The sequence below is a fragment of the Lactuca virosa genome, chromosome 1, assembly GCF_052849685.1.
Source record: "Lactuca virosa cultivar CGN04683 chromosome 1, Lactuca_virosa_CGN04683_v6, whole genome shotgun sequence".
Classification (NCBI taxonomy): Eukaryota; Viridiplantae; Streptophyta; class Magnoliopsida; order Asterales; family Asteraceae; genus Lactuca; species Lactuca virosa.
In genome coordinates, this window is record NC_136426.1 from 260,966,927 (window position 1) to 260,980,504 (window position 13,578).

The 13,578-nt window shown below is 47.7% G+C and overlaps 39 non-coding genes across 39 annotated transcripts; all 39 read left to right on the plus strand.

Annotated features, from left to right (window-relative positions):
* The first annotated feature begins 100 nt into the window (after positions 1-100).
* Positions 101-219, plus strand: LOC145152697 (5S ribosomal RNA). Its single transcript, XR_013733223.1, has one exon. It is a non-coding gene; the product is annotated as a 5S ribosomal RNA (ribosomal RNA).
* A 229-nt stretch (positions 220-448) lies between these two features.
* Positions 449-567, plus strand: LOC145145167 (5S ribosomal RNA). Its single transcript, XR_013726155.1, has one exon. It is a non-coding gene; the product is annotated as a 5S ribosomal RNA (ribosomal RNA).
* Positions 568-796: 229 nt separating this feature from the next.
* Positions 797-915, plus strand: LOC145145586 (5S ribosomal RNA). Its single transcript, XR_013726552.1, has one exon. It is a non-coding gene; the product is annotated as a 5S ribosomal RNA (ribosomal RNA).
* A 229-nt stretch (positions 916-1,144) lies between these two features.
* On the plus strand, positions 1,145-1,263 carry LOC145145146 (5S ribosomal RNA). Its single transcript, XR_013726134.1, has one exon. It is a non-coding gene; the product is annotated as a 5S ribosomal RNA (ribosomal RNA).
* A 230-nt stretch (positions 1,264-1,493) lies between these two features.
* Positions 1,494-1,612, plus strand: LOC145148069 (5S ribosomal RNA). Its single transcript, XR_013728970.1, has one exon. It is a non-coding gene; the product is annotated as a 5S ribosomal RNA (ribosomal RNA).
* A 231-nt stretch (positions 1,613-1,843) lies between these two features.
* Positions 1,844-1,962, plus strand: LOC145154545 (5S ribosomal RNA). Its single transcript, XR_013735017.1, has one exon. It is a non-coding gene; the product is annotated as a 5S ribosomal RNA (ribosomal RNA).
* A 229-nt stretch (positions 1,963-2,191) lies between these two features.
* Positions 2,192-2,310, plus strand: LOC145154853 (5S ribosomal RNA). The gene has a single exon (XR_013735318.1). It is a non-coding gene; the product is annotated as a 5S ribosomal RNA (ribosomal RNA).
* A 228-nt stretch (positions 2,311-2,538) lies between these two features.
* LOC145143771 (5S ribosomal RNA) lies at positions 2,539-2,657 on the plus strand. The gene has a single exon (XR_013724801.1). It is a non-coding gene; the product is annotated as a 5S ribosomal RNA (ribosomal RNA).
* A 230-nt stretch (positions 2,658-2,887) lies between these two features.
* Positions 2,888-3,006, plus strand: LOC145154642 (5S ribosomal RNA). The gene has a single exon (XR_013735107.1). It is a non-coding gene; the product is annotated as a 5S ribosomal RNA (ribosomal RNA).
* Positions 3,007-3,226: 220 nt separating this feature from the next.
* LOC145145289 (5S ribosomal RNA) lies at positions 3,227-3,345 on the plus strand. The gene has a single exon (XR_013726269.1). It is a non-coding gene; the product is annotated as a 5S ribosomal RNA (ribosomal RNA).
* Positions 3,346-3,578: 233 nt separating this feature from the next.
* On the plus strand, positions 3,579-3,696 carry LOC145145988 (5S ribosomal RNA). Its single transcript, XR_013726937.1, has one exon. It is a non-coding gene; the product is annotated as a 5S ribosomal RNA (ribosomal RNA).
* A 218-nt stretch (positions 3,697-3,914) lies between these two features.
* LOC145148185 (5S ribosomal RNA) lies at positions 3,915-4,033 on the plus strand. Its single transcript, XR_013729083.1, has one exon. It is a non-coding gene; the product is annotated as a 5S ribosomal RNA (ribosomal RNA).
* A 229-nt stretch (positions 4,034-4,262) lies between these two features.
* Positions 4,263-4,381, plus strand: LOC145154889 (5S ribosomal RNA). Its single transcript, XR_013735358.1, has one exon. It is a non-coding gene; the product is annotated as a 5S ribosomal RNA (ribosomal RNA).
* Positions 4,382-4,599: 218 nt separating this feature from the next.
* Positions 4,600-4,718, plus strand: LOC145144579 (5S ribosomal RNA). Its single transcript, XR_013725591.1, has one exon. It is a non-coding gene; the product is annotated as a 5S ribosomal RNA (ribosomal RNA).
* Positions 4,719-4,947: 229 nt separating this feature from the next.
* On the plus strand, positions 4,948-5,066 carry LOC145141216 (5S ribosomal RNA). Its single transcript, XR_013722501.1, has one exon. It is a non-coding gene; the product is annotated as a 5S ribosomal RNA (ribosomal RNA).
* A 226-nt stretch (positions 5,067-5,292) lies between these two features.
* Positions 5,293-5,411, plus strand: LOC145152699 (5S ribosomal RNA). Its single transcript, XR_013733225.1, has one exon. It is a non-coding gene; the product is annotated as a 5S ribosomal RNA (ribosomal RNA).
* Positions 5,412-5,639: 228 nt separating this feature from the next.
* Positions 5,640-5,758, plus strand: LOC145143772 (5S ribosomal RNA). The gene has a single exon (XR_013724802.1). It is a non-coding gene; the product is annotated as a 5S ribosomal RNA (ribosomal RNA).
* A 231-nt stretch (positions 5,759-5,989) lies between these two features.
* On the plus strand, positions 5,990-6,108 carry LOC145139722 (5S ribosomal RNA). The gene has a single exon (XR_013721983.1). It is a non-coding gene; the product is annotated as a 5S ribosomal RNA (ribosomal RNA).
* A 219-nt stretch (positions 6,109-6,327) lies between these two features.
* LOC145141135 (5S ribosomal RNA) lies at positions 6,328-6,446 on the plus strand. Its single transcript, XR_013722460.1, has one exon. It is a non-coding gene; the product is annotated as a 5S ribosomal RNA (ribosomal RNA).
* Positions 6,447-6,679: 233 nt separating this feature from the next.
* Positions 6,680-6,798, plus strand: LOC145139548 (5S ribosomal RNA). The gene has a single exon (XR_013721938.1). It is a non-coding gene; the product is annotated as a 5S ribosomal RNA (ribosomal RNA).
* A 218-nt stretch (positions 6,799-7,016) lies between these two features.
* Positions 7,017-7,135, plus strand: LOC145149998 (5S ribosomal RNA). The gene has a single exon (XR_013730830.1). It is a non-coding gene; the product is annotated as a 5S ribosomal RNA (ribosomal RNA).
* Positions 7,136-7,364: 229 nt separating this feature from the next.
* LOC145155508 (5S ribosomal RNA) lies at positions 7,365-7,483 on the plus strand. The gene has a single exon (XR_013735944.1). It is a non-coding gene; the product is annotated as a 5S ribosomal RNA (ribosomal RNA).
* A 228-nt stretch (positions 7,484-7,711) lies between these two features.
* Positions 7,712-7,830, plus strand: LOC145152700 (5S ribosomal RNA). The gene has a single exon (XR_013733226.1). It is a non-coding gene; the product is annotated as a 5S ribosomal RNA (ribosomal RNA).
* Positions 7,831-8,058: 228 nt separating this feature from the next.
* Positions 8,059-8,177, plus strand: LOC145148305 (5S ribosomal RNA). Its single transcript, XR_013729195.1, has one exon. It is a non-coding gene; the product is annotated as a 5S ribosomal RNA (ribosomal RNA).
* A 230-nt stretch (positions 8,178-8,407) lies between these two features.
* On the plus strand, positions 8,408-8,527 carry LOC145146736 (5S ribosomal RNA). The gene has a single exon (XR_013727666.1). It is a non-coding gene; the product is annotated as a 5S ribosomal RNA (ribosomal RNA).
* Positions 8,528-8,755: 228 nt separating this feature from the next.
* On the plus strand, positions 8,756-8,874 carry LOC145139049 (5S ribosomal RNA). Its single transcript, XR_013721819.1, has one exon. It is a non-coding gene; the product is annotated as a 5S ribosomal RNA (ribosomal RNA).
* Positions 8,875-9,094: 220 nt separating this feature from the next.
* Positions 9,095-9,213, plus strand: LOC145137659 (5S ribosomal RNA). Its single transcript, XR_013721163.1, has one exon. It is a non-coding gene; the product is annotated as a 5S ribosomal RNA (ribosomal RNA).
* Positions 9,214-9,442: 229 nt separating this feature from the next.
* LOC145143773 (5S ribosomal RNA) lies at positions 9,443-9,561 on the plus strand. Its single transcript, XR_013724803.1, has one exon. It is a non-coding gene; the product is annotated as a 5S ribosomal RNA (ribosomal RNA).
* A 230-nt stretch (positions 9,562-9,791) lies between these two features.
* Positions 9,792-9,910, plus strand: LOC145154644 (5S ribosomal RNA). Its single transcript, XR_013735109.1, has one exon. It is a non-coding gene; the product is annotated as a 5S ribosomal RNA (ribosomal RNA).
* Positions 9,911-10,130: 220 nt separating this feature from the next.
* On the plus strand, positions 10,131-10,249 carry LOC145145290 (5S ribosomal RNA). Its single transcript, XR_013726270.1, has one exon. It is a non-coding gene; the product is annotated as a 5S ribosomal RNA (ribosomal RNA).
* A 232-nt stretch (positions 10,250-10,481) lies between these two features.
* LOC145154518 (5S ribosomal RNA) lies at positions 10,482-10,600 on the plus strand. The gene has a single exon (XR_013734991.1). It is a non-coding gene; the product is annotated as a 5S ribosomal RNA (ribosomal RNA).
* A 218-nt stretch (positions 10,601-10,818) lies between these two features.
* Positions 10,819-10,937, plus strand: LOC145148422 (5S ribosomal RNA). The gene has a single exon (XR_013729307.1). It is a non-coding gene; the product is annotated as a 5S ribosomal RNA (ribosomal RNA).
* A 229-nt stretch (positions 10,938-11,166) lies between these two features.
* On the plus strand, positions 11,167-11,285 carry LOC145154890 (5S ribosomal RNA). Its single transcript, XR_013735359.1, has one exon. It is a non-coding gene; the product is annotated as a 5S ribosomal RNA (ribosomal RNA).
* A 218-nt stretch (positions 11,286-11,503) lies between these two features.
* LOC145144580 (5S ribosomal RNA) lies at positions 11,504-11,622 on the plus strand. The gene has a single exon (XR_013725592.1). It is a non-coding gene; the product is annotated as a 5S ribosomal RNA (ribosomal RNA).
* Positions 11,623-11,856: 234 nt separating this feature from the next.
* Positions 11,857-11,975, plus strand: LOC145153823 (5S ribosomal RNA). The gene has a single exon (XR_013734313.1). It is a non-coding gene; the product is annotated as a 5S ribosomal RNA (ribosomal RNA).
* Positions 11,976-12,202: 227 nt separating this feature from the next.
* Positions 12,203-12,321, plus strand: LOC145152701 (5S ribosomal RNA). The gene has a single exon (XR_013733227.1). It is a non-coding gene; the product is annotated as a 5S ribosomal RNA (ribosomal RNA).
* A 228-nt stretch (positions 12,322-12,549) lies between these two features.
* Positions 12,550-12,668, plus strand: LOC145143774 (5S ribosomal RNA). The gene has a single exon (XR_013724805.1). It is a non-coding gene; the product is annotated as a 5S ribosomal RNA (ribosomal RNA).
* Positions 12,669-12,900: 232 nt separating this feature from the next.
* LOC145139727 (5S ribosomal RNA) lies at positions 12,901-13,019 on the plus strand. The gene has a single exon (XR_013721984.1). It is a non-coding gene; the product is annotated as a 5S ribosomal RNA (ribosomal RNA).
* A 219-nt stretch (positions 13,020-13,238) lies between these two features.
* LOC145141143 (5S ribosomal RNA) lies at positions 13,239-13,357 on the plus strand. The gene has a single exon (XR_013722465.1). It is a non-coding gene; the product is annotated as a 5S ribosomal RNA (ribosomal RNA).
* Positions 13,358-13,578: the final 221 nt, after the last annotated feature.

Here is a 13,578-nt window from a genome sequence, read left to right on the forward strand (position 1 = left end):
CGGAGCCGATCGGTCACGTGGGTCCCACGCCTCGCGTACGAAAACAAAGGAGGTTCTGCGTCTTTTAAGACATACAAACAATAAGCATGGACAGTATTTCGGGTGCGATCATACCAGCACTAATGCACCGGATCCCATCAGAACTCCGCAGTTAAGCGTGCTTGGGCGAGAGTAGTACTAGGATGGGTGACCCCATGGGAAGTCCTCGTGTTGCACCCCCCTTTTTCGTTGTCCGTTTGCGTTTTTTTAGATTTTACGTGCGGTTTTTTTTTGTTTTTTTTTCTTTCTTGCTATTTCTATGCTCGGGTGGCCTCCGCTTCATGGTTGATGGTCTTCGTATTTTTGGAACGGAGCTGATCGGTCACGTGGGTCCCACGCCTCGCGTACAAAAACAAAGGAGGTTCTGCGTCTTTTAAGACATACAAGCAATAAGCATGGATAGTAATTCGGGTGCGATCATACCAGCACTAATGCACCGGATCCCATCAGAACTCCGCAGTTAAGCGTGCTTGCGCGAGAGTAGTACTAGGATGGGTGACCCCCTGGGAAGTCCTCGTGTTGCACCCCCCTTTTTCGTTGTCCGTTTGCGTTTTTTTAGATTTTACGTGCGGTTTTTTTTTGTTTTTTTTTCTTTCTTGCTATTTCTAAGCTCGGGTGGCCTCCGCTTCATGGTTGATGGTTTTCGTATTTTTGGAACGGAGCCGATCGGTCACGTGGGTTCCACGTCTCGCGTACGAAAACAAAGGAGGTTCTGCGTCTTTTAAGACATAAAAGCAATAAGCATGGATAGTATTTCGGGTGCGATCATACCAGCACTAATGCACCGGATCCAATCGGAACTCCGCAGTTAAGCGTGCTTGGGCGAGAGTAGTACTAGGATGGGTGACCCCCTGGGAAGTCCTCGTGTTGCACCCCCCTTTTTCGTTGTCCGTTTGCGTTTTTTTAGATTTTACCTGCGGTTTTTTTTTGTTTTTTTTTCTTTCTTGCTATTTCTATGCTCGGGTGGCCTCCGTTTCATGGTTCATGGTGTTCGTATTTTTGGAACGGAGCCGATCGGTCACGTGGGTCCCACGCCTCGCGTACGAAAACAAAGGAGGTTCTGCGTCTTTTAAGACATACAAGCAATAAGCATGGATAGTATTTCGGGTGCGATCATACCAGCACTAATGCACCGGATCGCATCAGAACTCCGCAGTTAAGCGTGCTTGGGCGAGAGTAGTACTAGGATGGGTGACCCCGTGGGAAGTCCTTGTGTTGCACCCCCCTTTTTCGTTGTCCGTTTGCGTTTTTTTAGATTTTACGTGCGGTTTTTTTTTGTTTTTTTTTTCTTTCTTGCTATTTCTATGCTCGGGTGGCCTCCGCTTCATGGTTGATGGTTTTCGTATTTTTGGAACGGAGCCGATCGGTCACGTGGGTCCCACGCCTCGCGTACGAAAACAAATGAGGTTCTGCGTCTTTTAAGACATAAAAGCAATAAGCATGGATAGTATTTCGGGTGCGATCATACCAGCACTAATGCACCGGATCCCATCAGAACTCCGCAGTTAAGCGTGCTTGGGCGAGAGTAGTACTAGGATGGGTGACCCCCTGGGAAGTCCTCGTGTTGCACCCCCCCTTTTTCGTTGTCCGTTTGCGTTTTTTTAGATTTTACGTGCGGTTTTTTTTTTGTTTTTTTTTCTTTCTTGCTATTTCTATGCTCGGGTGGCCTCCGCTTCATGGTTGATGGTTTTCGTATTTTTGGAACGGAGCCGATCGGTCACGTGGGTCCCACGTCTCGCGTACGAAAACAAAGGAGGTTCTGCGTCTTTTAAGACATAAAAGCAATAAGCATGGATAGTATTTCGGGTGCGATCATACCAGCACTAATGCACCGGATCCCATCAGAACTCCGCAGTTAAGCGTGCTTGGGCGAGAGTAGTACTAGGATGGGTTACCCCCTGGGAAGTCCTCGTGTTGCACCCCCCTTTTTCGTTGTCCGTTTGCGTTTTTTTAGATTTTACGTGCGGTTTTTTTTTGTTTTTTTTTCTTTCTTGCTATTTCTATGCTCGGGTGGCCTCCGCTTCATGGTTGATGGTTTTCGTATTTTTGGAACGGAGCCGATCGGTCACGTGGGTTCCACGCCTTGCGTACGAAAACAAAGGAGGTTCTGCGTCTTTTAAGACATAAAAGCAATAAGCATGGATAGTATTTCGGGAGCGATCATACCAGCACTAATGCACCGGATCCCATCAGAACTCCGCAGTTAAGCGTGCTTGGGCGAGAGTAGTACTAGGATGGGTGACCCCCTGGGAAGTCCTCGTGTTGCACCCCCTTTTTCGTTGTCCGTTTGCGTTTTTTTAGATTTTACGTGCGGTTTTTTTTTGTTTTTTTTTCTTTCTTGCTATTTCTATGCTCGGGTGGTCTCCGCTTCATGGTTGATGGTCTTCGTATTTTTGGAACGGAGCTGATCGGTCACGTGGGTCCCACGCCTCGCGTACGAAAACAAAGGAGGTTCTGCGTCTTTTAAGACATACAAGCAATAAGCATGGATAGTATTTCGGGTGCGATCATACCAGCACTAATGCACCGGATCCCATCAGAACTCCGCAGTCAAGCGTGCTTGGGCGAGAATAGTACTAGGATGGGTGACCCCCCGGGAAGTCCTCGTGTTGCACCCCCCCTTTTTCGTTGTCCGTTTGCGTTGTTTTAGATTTTACGTGCGGTTTTTTTTTGTTTTTTATTCTTTCTTGCTATTTCTATGCTCGGGTGGCCTCCGCTTCATGGTTGATGGTTTTCGTATTTTTGGAACGGAGCCGATCGGTCACGTGGGTCCCACGCCTCGCGTACGAAAACAAAGGAGGTTCTGCGTCTTTTAAGACATAAAAGCAATAAGCATGGATAGTATTTCGGGTGCGATCATACCAGCACTAATGCACCGGATCCCATCAGAACTCCGCAGTTAAGCGTGCTTGGGCGAGAGTAGTACTAGGATGGGTGACCCCCTGTGAAGTCCTCGTGTTGCACCCCCCTTTTTCGTTGTCCGTTTGCGTTTTTTTAGATTTTACGTGCGGTTTTTTTTTTCTTGCTTGCTATTTCTATGCTCGGGTGGCCTCCGCTTCATGGTTGATGGTTTTCGTATTTTTGGAACGAAGCCGATCGGTCACGTGGGTCCCACGCTTCGCGTACGAAAACAAAGGAGGTTCTGCGTCTTTTAAGACATAAAAGCAATAAGCATGGATAGTATTTCGGGTGCTATCATACCAGCACTAATGCACCGGATCCCATCAGAACTCCACAGTTAAGCGTGCTTGGGCGAGAGTAGTACTAGGATGGGTGACCCCCTGGGAAGTCCTCGTGTTGCACCCCCCCCCCTTTTTCGTTGCCCGTTTGCGTTTTTTTATATTTTACGTGCGTTTTTTTTTTGTTTTTTTTTCTTTCTTGCTATTTCTATGCTCGGGTGGCCTCTGCTTCATGGTTGATGGTTTTCGTATTTTTGGAACGGAGCCGATCGGTCACGTGGGTTCCACGCCTCGCGTACGAAAACAAAGGAGGTTCTGCGTCTTTTAAGACATAAAAGCAATAAGCATGGATAGTATTTCGTGTGCGATCATACCAGCACTAATGCACCGGATCCCATCAGAACTCCGCAGTTAAGCGTGCTTGGGCGAGAGTAGTACTAGGATGGGTGACCCCTGGGAAGTCCTCGTGTTGCACCCCCTTTTTCGTTGTCCGTTTGCGTTTTTTTAGATTTTACGTGCGGTTTTTTTTTCTTTCTTGCTATTTCTATGCTCGGGTGGCCTCCGCTTCATGGTTGATGGTTTTCGTATTTTTGGAACGGAGCCGATCGGTCACGTGGGTCCCACGCCTCGCGTACGAAAACAAAGGAGGTTCTGCGTCTTTTAAGACATAAAAGCAATAAGCATGGATAGTATTTTGGGTGCGATCATACCAGCACTAATGCACCGGATCCCATCAGAACTCCGCAGTTAAGCGTGCTTGGGCGAGAGTAGTACTAGGATGGGTGACCCCCTGGGAAGTCCTCGTGTTGCACCCCCCTTTTTCGTTGTCCGTTTGCGTTTTTTTAGATTTTCCGTGCGGTTTTTTTTTGTTTTTTTTTCTTTCTTGCTATTTCTATGCTCGGGTGGCCTCCGCTTCATGGTTGATGGTTTTCGTATTTTTGGAACGGAGCCGATCGGTCACGTGGGTTCCACGCCTTGCGTACGAAAACAAAGGAGGTTCTGCGTCTTTTAAGACATAAAAGCAATAAGCATGGATAGTATTTCTGGTGCGATCATACCAGCACTAATGCACCGGATCCCATCAGAACTCCGCAGTTAAGCGTGCTTGGGCGAGAGTAGTACTAGGATGGGTGACCCCCTGGGAAGTCCTCGTGTTGCACCCCCTTTTTCGTTGTCCGTTTGCGTTTTTTTAGATTTTACGTGCGGTTTTTTTTTCTTTCTTGCTATTTCTATGCTCGGGTGGCCTCCGCTTCATGGTTGATGGTTTTCGTATTTTTGGAACGGAGCCGATAGGTCACGTGGGTCCCACGCCTCGCGTACGAAAACAAAAGAGGTTCTGCGTCTTTTAAGACATAAAAGCAATAAGCATGGATAGTATTTCGGGTGCTATCATACCAGCACTAATGCACCGGATCCCATCAGAACTCCACAGTTAAGCGTGCTTGGGCGAGAGTAGTACTAGGATGGGTGACCCCCTGGGAAGTTCTCGTGTTGCACCCCCCCCCCCCTTTTCGTTGCCCGTTTGCGTTTTTTTAGATTTTACGTGCGTTTTTTTTTTGTTTTCTTTCTTGCTATTTCTATGCTCGGGTGGCCACCGCTTCATGGTTGATGGTTTTCGTATTTTTGGAACGGAGCCGATCGGTCACGTGGGTTCCACGCCTCGCGTACGAAAACAAAGGAGGTTCTGCGTCTTTTAAGACATAAAAGCAATAAGCATGGATAGTATTTCGGGTGCGATCATACCAGCACTAATGCACCGGATCCCATCAGAACTTCGCAGTTAAGCGTGCTTGGGCGAGAATAGTACTAGGATGGGTGACCCCCTGGGAAGTCCTCGTGTTGCACCCCCCCTTTTTCGTTGTCCGTTTGCGTTTTTTTAGATTTTACGTGCGGTTTTTTTTTGTTTTTTTTTCTTGCTATTTCTATGCTCGGGTGGCCTCCGTTTCATGGTTCATGGTCTTCGTATTTTTGGAATGGAGCCGATCGGTCACGTGGGTCCCACGCCTCGCGTACGAAAACAAAGGAGGTTCTGCGTCTTTTAAGACATACAAACAATAAGCATGGACAGTATTTCGGGTGCGATCATACCAGCACTAATGCACCGGATCCCATCAGAACTCCGCAGTTAAGCGTGCTTGGGCGAGAGTAGTACTAGGATGGGTGACCCCATGGGAAGTCCTCGTGTTGCACCCCCCTTTTTCGTTGTCCGTTTGCGTTTTTTTAGATTTTACGTGCGGTTTTTTTTTGTTTTTTTTCTTTCTTGCTATTTCTATGCTCGGGTGGCCTCCGCTTCATGGTTGATGGTCTTCGTATTTTTGGAACGGAGCTGATCGGTCACGTGGGTCCCACGCCTCGCGTACGAAAACAAAGGAGGTTCTGCGTCTTTTAAGACATACAAGCAATAAGCATGGATAGTATTTCGGGTGCGATCATACCAGCACTAATGCACCGGATCCCATCAGAACTCCGCAGTCAAGCGTGCTTGGGCGAGAATAGTACTAGGATGGGTGACCCCCCGGGAAGTCCTCGTGTTGCACCCCCCCTTTTTCGTTGTCCGTTTGCGTTGTTTTAGATTTTACGTGCGGTTTTTTTTTTGTTTTTTATTCTTTCTTGCTATTTCTATGCTCGGGTGGCCTCCGCTTCATGGTTGATGGTTTTCGTATTTTTGGAACGGAGCCGATCGGTCACGTGGGTCCCACGCCTCGCGTACGAAAACAAAGGAGGTTCTGCGTCTTTTAAGACATAAAAGCAATAAGCATGGATAGTATTTCGGGTGCGATCATACCAGCACTAATGCACCGGATCCCATCAGAACTCCGCAGTTAAGCGTGCTTGGGCGAGAGTAGTACTAGGATGGGTGACCCCCTGTGAAGTCCTCGTGTTGCACCTCCCTTTTTCGTTGTCCGTTTGCGTTTTTTTAGATTTTACGTGCGGTTTTTTTTTCTTTCTTGCTATTTCTATGCTCGGGTGGCCTCCGCTTCATGGTTGATGGTTTTCGTATTTTTGGAACGAAGCCGATCGGTCACGTGGGTCCCACGCTTCGCGTACGAAAACAAAGGAGGTTCTGCGTCTTTTAAGACATAAAAGCAATAAGCATGGATAGTATTTCGGGTGCTATCATACCAGCACTAATGCACTGGATCCCATCAGAACTCCACAGTTAAGCGTGCTTGGGCGAGAGTAGTACTAGGATGGGTGACCCCCTGGGAAGTCCTCGTGTTGCACCCCCCCCCCTTTTTCGTTGCCCGTTTGCGTTTTTTTATATTTTACGTGCGGTTTTTTTTTGTTTTTTTTTCTTTCTTGCTATTTCTATGCTCGGGTGGCCTCTGCTTCATGGTTGATGGTTTTCGTATTTTTGGAACGGAGCCGATCGGTCACGTGGGTTCCACGCCTCGCGTACGAAAACAAAGGAGGTTCTGCGTCTTTTAAGACATAAAAGCAATAAGCATGGATAGTATTTCGTGTGCGATCATACCAGCACTAATGCACTGGATCCCATCAGAACTCCGCAGTTAAGCGTGCTTGGGCGAGAGTAGTACTAGGATGGGTGACCCCCTGGGAAGTCCTCGTGTTGCACCCCCCTTTTTCGTTGTCCGTTTGCGTTTTTTTAGATTTTACGTGCGGTTTTTTTTCTTTCTTTCTATTTCTATGCTCGGGTGGCCTCCGCTTCATGGTTGATGGTTTTCGTATTTTTGGAACGGAGCGGATCGGTCACGTGGGTCCCACGCCTCGCGTACGAAAACAAAGGAGGTTCTGCGTCTTTTAAGACATAAAAGCAATAAGCATGGATAGTATTTCGGGTGCTATCATACCAGCACTAATGCACCGGATCCCATCAGAACTCCGCAGTTAAGCGCGGTTGGGCGAGAGTAGTACTAGTATGGGTGACCCCCTGGGAAGTTCTCGTGTTGCACCCCCCCCCCCTTTTTCGTTGCCCGTTTGCGTTTTTTTAGATTTTACGTGCGGTTTTTTTTTGTTTTCTTTCTTGCTATTTCTATGCTCGGGTGGCCACCGCTTCATGGTTGATGGTTTTCGTATTTTTGGAACGGAGCTGATCGGTCACGTGGGTTCCACGCCTCGCGTACGAAAACAAAGGAGGTTCTGCGTCTTTTAAGACATAAAAGCAATAAGCATGGATGGTATTTCGGGTGCGATCATACCAGCACTAATGCACCGGATCCCATCAGAACTCCGCAGTTAAGCGTGCTTGGGCGAGAATAGTACTAGGATGGGTGACCCCCTGGGAAGTCCTTGTGTTGCACCCCCCCTTTTTCGTTGTCCGTTTGCGTTTTTTTAGATTTTACGTGCGGTTTTTTTTTTGTTTTTTTTTTCTTGCTATTTCTATGCTCGGGTGGCCTCCGTTTCATGGTTCATGGTCTTCGTATTTTTGGAACGGAGCCGATCGGTCACGTGGGTCCCACGCCTCGCGTACGAAAACAAAGGAGGTTCTGCGTCTTTTAAGACATACAAGCAATAAGCATGGACAGTATTTCGGGTGCGATCATACCAGCACTAATGCACCGGATCCCATCAGAACTCCGCAGTTAAGCGTGCTTGGGCGAGAGTAGTACTAGGATGGGTGACCCCATGGGAAGTCCTCGTGTTGCACCCCCTTTTTCGTTGTCCGTTTGCGTTTTTTTAGATTTTACGAGCGGTTTTTTTTTGTTTTTTTTTCTTTCTTGCTATTTCTATGCTCGGGTGGCCTCCGCTTCATGGTTGATGGTCTTCGTATTTTTGGAACGGAGCTGATCGGTCACGTGGGTCCCACGCCTCGCGTACGAAAACAAAGAAGGTTCTGCGTCTTTTAAGACATACAAGCAATAAGCATGGATAGTATTTCGGGTGCGATCATACCAGCACTAATGCACCGGATCCCATCAGAACTCCGCAGTTAAGCGTGCTTGGGCGAGAGTAGTACTAGGATGGGTGACCCCCTGGGAAGTCCTCGTGTTGCACCCCCCTTTTTCGTTGTCCGTTTGCGTTTTTTTAGATTTTACGTGCGGTTTTTTTTTGTTTTTTTTTTCTTTCTTGCTATTTCTAAGCTTGGGTGGCCTTCGTTTCATGGTTCATGGTCTTCGTATTTTTGGAACGGAGCCGATCGGTCACGTAGGTCCCACGCCTCGCGTACGAAAACAAAGGAGGTTCTGCGTCTTTTAAGACATACAAGCAATAAGCATGGATAGTATTTCGGGTGCGATCATACCAGCACTAATGCACCGGATCCCATCAGAACTCTGCAGTTAAGCGTGCTTGGGCGAGAGTAGTACTAGGATGGGTGACCCCCCTGGGAAGTCCTCGTGTTGCACCCCCCTTTTTCGTTGTCCGTTTGCGTTTTTTTAGATTTTACGTGCGGTTTTTTTTGTTTTTTTTTCTTTCTTCATATTTCTATGCTCGGGTGGCCTCCGCTTCATGGTTGATGGTTTTCGTATTTTTGGAACGGAGCCGATCGGTCACGTGGGTTCCACGCCTCGCGTACGAAAACAAAGGAGGTTCTGCGTCTTTTAAGACATAAAAGCAATAAGCATGGATAGTATTTCGGGTGCGATCATACCAGCACTAATGCACCGGATCCCATCGGAACTCCGCAGTTAAGCGTGCTTGGGCGAGAGTAGTACTAGGATGGGTGACCCCCTGTGAAGTCCTCGTGTTGCACCCCCCTTTTTCGTTGTCCGTTTGCGTTTTTTTAGATTTTACGTGCGGTTTTTTTTTTCTTGCTAGCTATTTCTATGCTCGGGTGGCCTCCGCTTCATGGTTGATGGTTTTCGTATTTTTGGAACGAAGCCGATCGGTCACGTGGGTCCCACGCTTCGCGTACGAAAACAAAGGAGGTTCTGCGTCTTTTAAGACATAAAAGCAATAAGCATGGATAGTATTTCGGGTGCTATCATACCAGCACTAATGCACCGGATCCCATCAGAACTCCGCAGTTAAGCGTGCTTGGGCGAGAGTAGTACTAGGATGGGTGACCCCATGGGAAGTCCTCGTGTTGCACCCCCCTTTTTCGTTGTCCGTTTGCGTTTTTTTAGATTTTACGTGCGGTTTTTTTTTGTTTTTTTTTCTTTCTTGCTATTTCTATGCTCGGGTGGTCTCCGCTTCATGGTTGATGGTCTTCGTATTTTTGGAACGGAGCTGATCGGTCACGTGGGTCCCACGCCTCGCGTACGAAAACAAAGGAGGTTCTGCGTCTTTTAAGACATACAAGCAATAAGCATGGATAGTATTTCGGGTGCGATCATACCAGCACTAATGCACCGGATCCCATCAGAACTCCGCAGTCAAGCGTGCTTGGGCGAGAATAGTACTAGGATGGGTGACCCCCCGGGAAGTCCTCGTGTTGCACCCCCCCTTTTTCGTTGTCCGTTTGCGTTGTTTTAGATTTTACGTGCGGTTTTTTTTTGTTTTTTATTCTTTCTTGCTATTTCTATGCTCGGGTGGCCTCCGCTTCATGGTTGATGGTTTTCGTATTTTTGGAACGGAGCCGATCGGTCACGTGGGTCCCACGCCTCGCGTACGAAAACAAAGGAGGTTCTGCGTCTTTTAAGACATAAAAGCAATAAGCATGGATAGTATTTCGGGTGCGATCATACCAGCACTAATGCACCGGATCCCATCAGAACTCCGCAGTTAAGCGTGCTTGGGCGAGAGTAGTACTAGGATGGGTGACCCCCTGTGAAGTCCTCGTGTTGCACCCCCCTTTTTCGTTGTCCGTTTGCGTTTTTTTAGATTTTACGTGCGGTTTTTTTTTTCTTGCTTGCTATTTCTATGCTCGGGTGGCCTCCGCTTCATGGTTGATGGTTTTCGTATTTTTGGAACGAAGCCGATCGGTCACGTGGGTCCCACGCTTCGCGTACGAAAACAAAGGAGGTTCTGCGTCTTTTAAGACATAAAAGCAATAAGCATGGATAGTATTTCGGGTGCTATCATACCAGCACTAATGCACCGGATCCCATCAGAACTCCACAGTTAAGCGTGCTTGGGCGAGAGTAGTACTAGGATGGGTGACCCCCTGGGAAGTCCTCGTGTTGCACCCCCCCCCTTTTTCGTTGCCCGTTTGCGTTTTTTTATATTTTACGTGCGGTTTTTTTTTGTTTTTTTTTCTTTCTTGCTATTTCTATGCTCGGGTGGCCTCTGCTTCATGGTTGATGGTTTTCGTATTTTTGGAACGGAGCCGATCGGTCACGTGGGTTCCACGCCTCGCGTACGAAAACAAAGGAGGTTCTGCGTCTTTTAAGACATAAAAGCAATAAGCATGGATAGTATTTCGTGTGCGATCATACCAGCACTAATGCACCGGATCCCATCAGAACTCCGCAGTTAAGCGTGCTTGGGCGAGAGTAGTACTAGGATGGGTGACCCCCTGGGAAGTCCTCGTGTTGCACCCCCTTTTTCGTTGTCCGTTTGCGTTTTTTTAGATTTTACGTGCGGTTTTTTTTTCTTTCTTGGTATTTCTATGCTCGGGTGGCCTCCGCTTCATGGTTGATGGTTTTCGTATTTTTGGAACGGAGCCGATCGGTCACGTGGGTCCCACGCCTCGCGTACGAAAACAAAGGAGGTTCTGCGTCTTTTAAGACATAAAAGCAATAAGCATGGATAGTATTTTGGGTGCGATCATACCAGCACTAATGCACCGGATCCCATCAGAACTCCGCAGTTAAGCGTGCTTGGGCGAGAGTAGTACTAGGATGGGTGACCCCCTGGGAAGTCCTCGTGTTGCACCCCCCTTTTTCGTTGTCCGTTTGCGTTTTTTTAGATTTTCCGTGCGGTTTTTTTTTGTTTTTTTTTCTTTCTTGCTATTTCTATGCTCGGGTGGCCTCCGCTTCATGGTTGATGGTTTTCGTATTTTTGGAACGGAGCCGATCGGTCACGTGGGTTCCACGCCTTGCGTACGAAAACAAAGGAGGTTCTGCGTCTTTTAAGACATAAAAGCAATAAGCATGGATAGTATTTCTGGTGCGATCATACCAGCACTAATGCACCGGATCCCATCAGAACTCCGCAGTTAAGCGTGCTTGGGCGAGAGTAGTACTAGGATGGGTGACCCCCTGGGAAGTCCTCGTGTTGCACCCCCTTTTTCGTTGTCCGTTTGCGTTTTTTTAGATTTTACGTGCGGTTTTTTTTTCTTTCTTGCTATTTCTATGCTCGGGTGGCCTCCGCTTCATGGTTGATGGTTTTCGTATTTTTGGAACGGAGCCGATAGGTCACGTGGGTCCCACGCCTCGCGTACGAAAACAAAAGAGGTTCTGCGTCTTTTAAGACATAAAAGCAATAAGCATGGATAGTATTTTGGGTGCTATCATACCAGCACTAATGCACCGGATCCCATCAGAACTCCACAGTTAAGCGTGCTTGGGCGAGAGTAGTACTAGGATGGGTGACCCCCTGGGAAGTTCTCGTGTTGCACCCCCCCCCCCCCCCCTTTTCGTTGCCCGTTTGCGTTTTTTTAGATTTTACGTGCGTTTTTTTTTTTGTTTTCTTTCTTGCTATTTCTATGCTCGGGTGGCCACCGCTTCATGGTTGATGGTTTTCGTATTTTTGGAACGGAGCCGATCGGTCACGTGGGTTCCACGCCTCGCGTACGAAAACAAAGGAGGTTCTGCGTCTTTTAAGACATAAAAGCAATAAGCATGGATAGTATTTCGGGTGCGATCATACCAGCACTAATGCACCGGATCCCATCAGAACTCCGCAGTTAAGCGTGCTTGGGCGAGAATAGTACTAGGATGGGTGACCCCCTGGGAAGTCCTCGTGTTGCACCCCCCCTTTTTCGTTGTCCGTTTGCGTTTTTTTAGATTTTACGTGCGGTTTTTTTTTGTTTTTTTTTTCTTGCTATTTCTATGCTCGGGTGGCCTCCGTTTCATGGTTCATGGTCTTCGTATTTTTGGAACGGAGCCGATCGGTCACGTGGGTCCCACGCCTCGCGTACGAAAACAAAGGAGGTTCTGCGTCTTTTAAGACATACAAACAATAAGCATGGACAGTATTTCGGGTGCGATCATACCAGCACTAATGCACCGGATCCCATCAGAACTCCGCAGTTAAGCGTGCTTGGGCGAGAGTAGTACTAGGATGGGTGACCCCATGGGAAGTCCTCGTGTTGCACCCCCCTTTTTCGTTGTCCGTTTGCGTTTTTTTAGATTTTACGTGCGGTTTTTTTTTGTTTTTTTTCTTTCTTGCTATTTCTATGCTCGGGTGGCCTCCGCTTCATGGTTGATGGTCTTCGTATTTTTGGAACGGAGCTGATCGGTCACGTGGGTCCCACGCCTCGCGTACGAAAACAAAGGAGGTTCTGCGTCTTTTAAGACATACAAGCAATAAGCATGGATAGTATTTCGGGTGCGATCATACCAGCACTAATGCACCGGATCCCATCAGAACTCCGCAGTCAAGCGTGCTTGGGCGAGAATAGTACTAGGATGGGTGACCCCCCGGGAAGTCCTCGTGTTGCACCCCCCCTTTTTCGTTGTCCGTTTGCGTTGTTTTAGATTTTACGTGCGGTTTTTTTTTTTGTTTTTTATTCTTTCTTGCTATTTCTATGCTCGGGTGGCCTCCGCTTCATGGTTGATGGTTTTCGTATTTTTGGAACGGAGCCGATCGGTCACGTGGGTCCCACGCCTCGCGTACGAAAACAAAGGAGGTTCTGCGTCTTTTAAGACATAAAAGCAATAAGCATGGATAGTATTTCGGGTGCGATCATACCAGCACTAATGCACCGGATCCCATCAGAACTCCGCAGTTAAGCGTGCTTGGGCGAGAGTAGTACTAGGATGGGTGACCCCCTGTGAAGTCCTCGTGTTGCACCTCCCTTTTTCGTTGTCCGTTTGCGTTTTTTTAGATTTTACGTGCGGTTTTTTTTTCTTTCTTGCTATTTCTATGCTCGGGTGGCCTCCGCTTCATGGTTGATGGTTTTCGTATTTTTGGAACGAAGCCGATCGGTCACGTGGGTCCCACGCTTCGCGTACGAAAACAAAGGAGGTTCTGCGTCTTTTAAGACATAAAAGCAATAAGCATGGATAGTATTTCGGGTGCTATCATACCAGCACTAATGCACTGGATCCCATCAGAACTCCACAGTTAAGCGTGCTTGGGCGAGAGTAGTACTAGGATGGGTGACCCCCTGGGAAGTCCTCGTGTTGCACCCCCCCCCCCCTTTTTCGTTGCCCGTTTGCGTTTTTTTATATTTTACGTGCGGTTTTTTTTTGTTTTTTTTTCTTTCTTGCTATTTCTATGCTCGGGTGGCCTCTGCTTCATGGTTGATGGTTTTCGTATTTTTGGAACGGAGCCGATCGGTCACGTGGGTTCCACGCCTCGCGTACGAAAACAAAGTAGGTTCTGCGTCTTTTAAGACATAAAAGCAATAAGC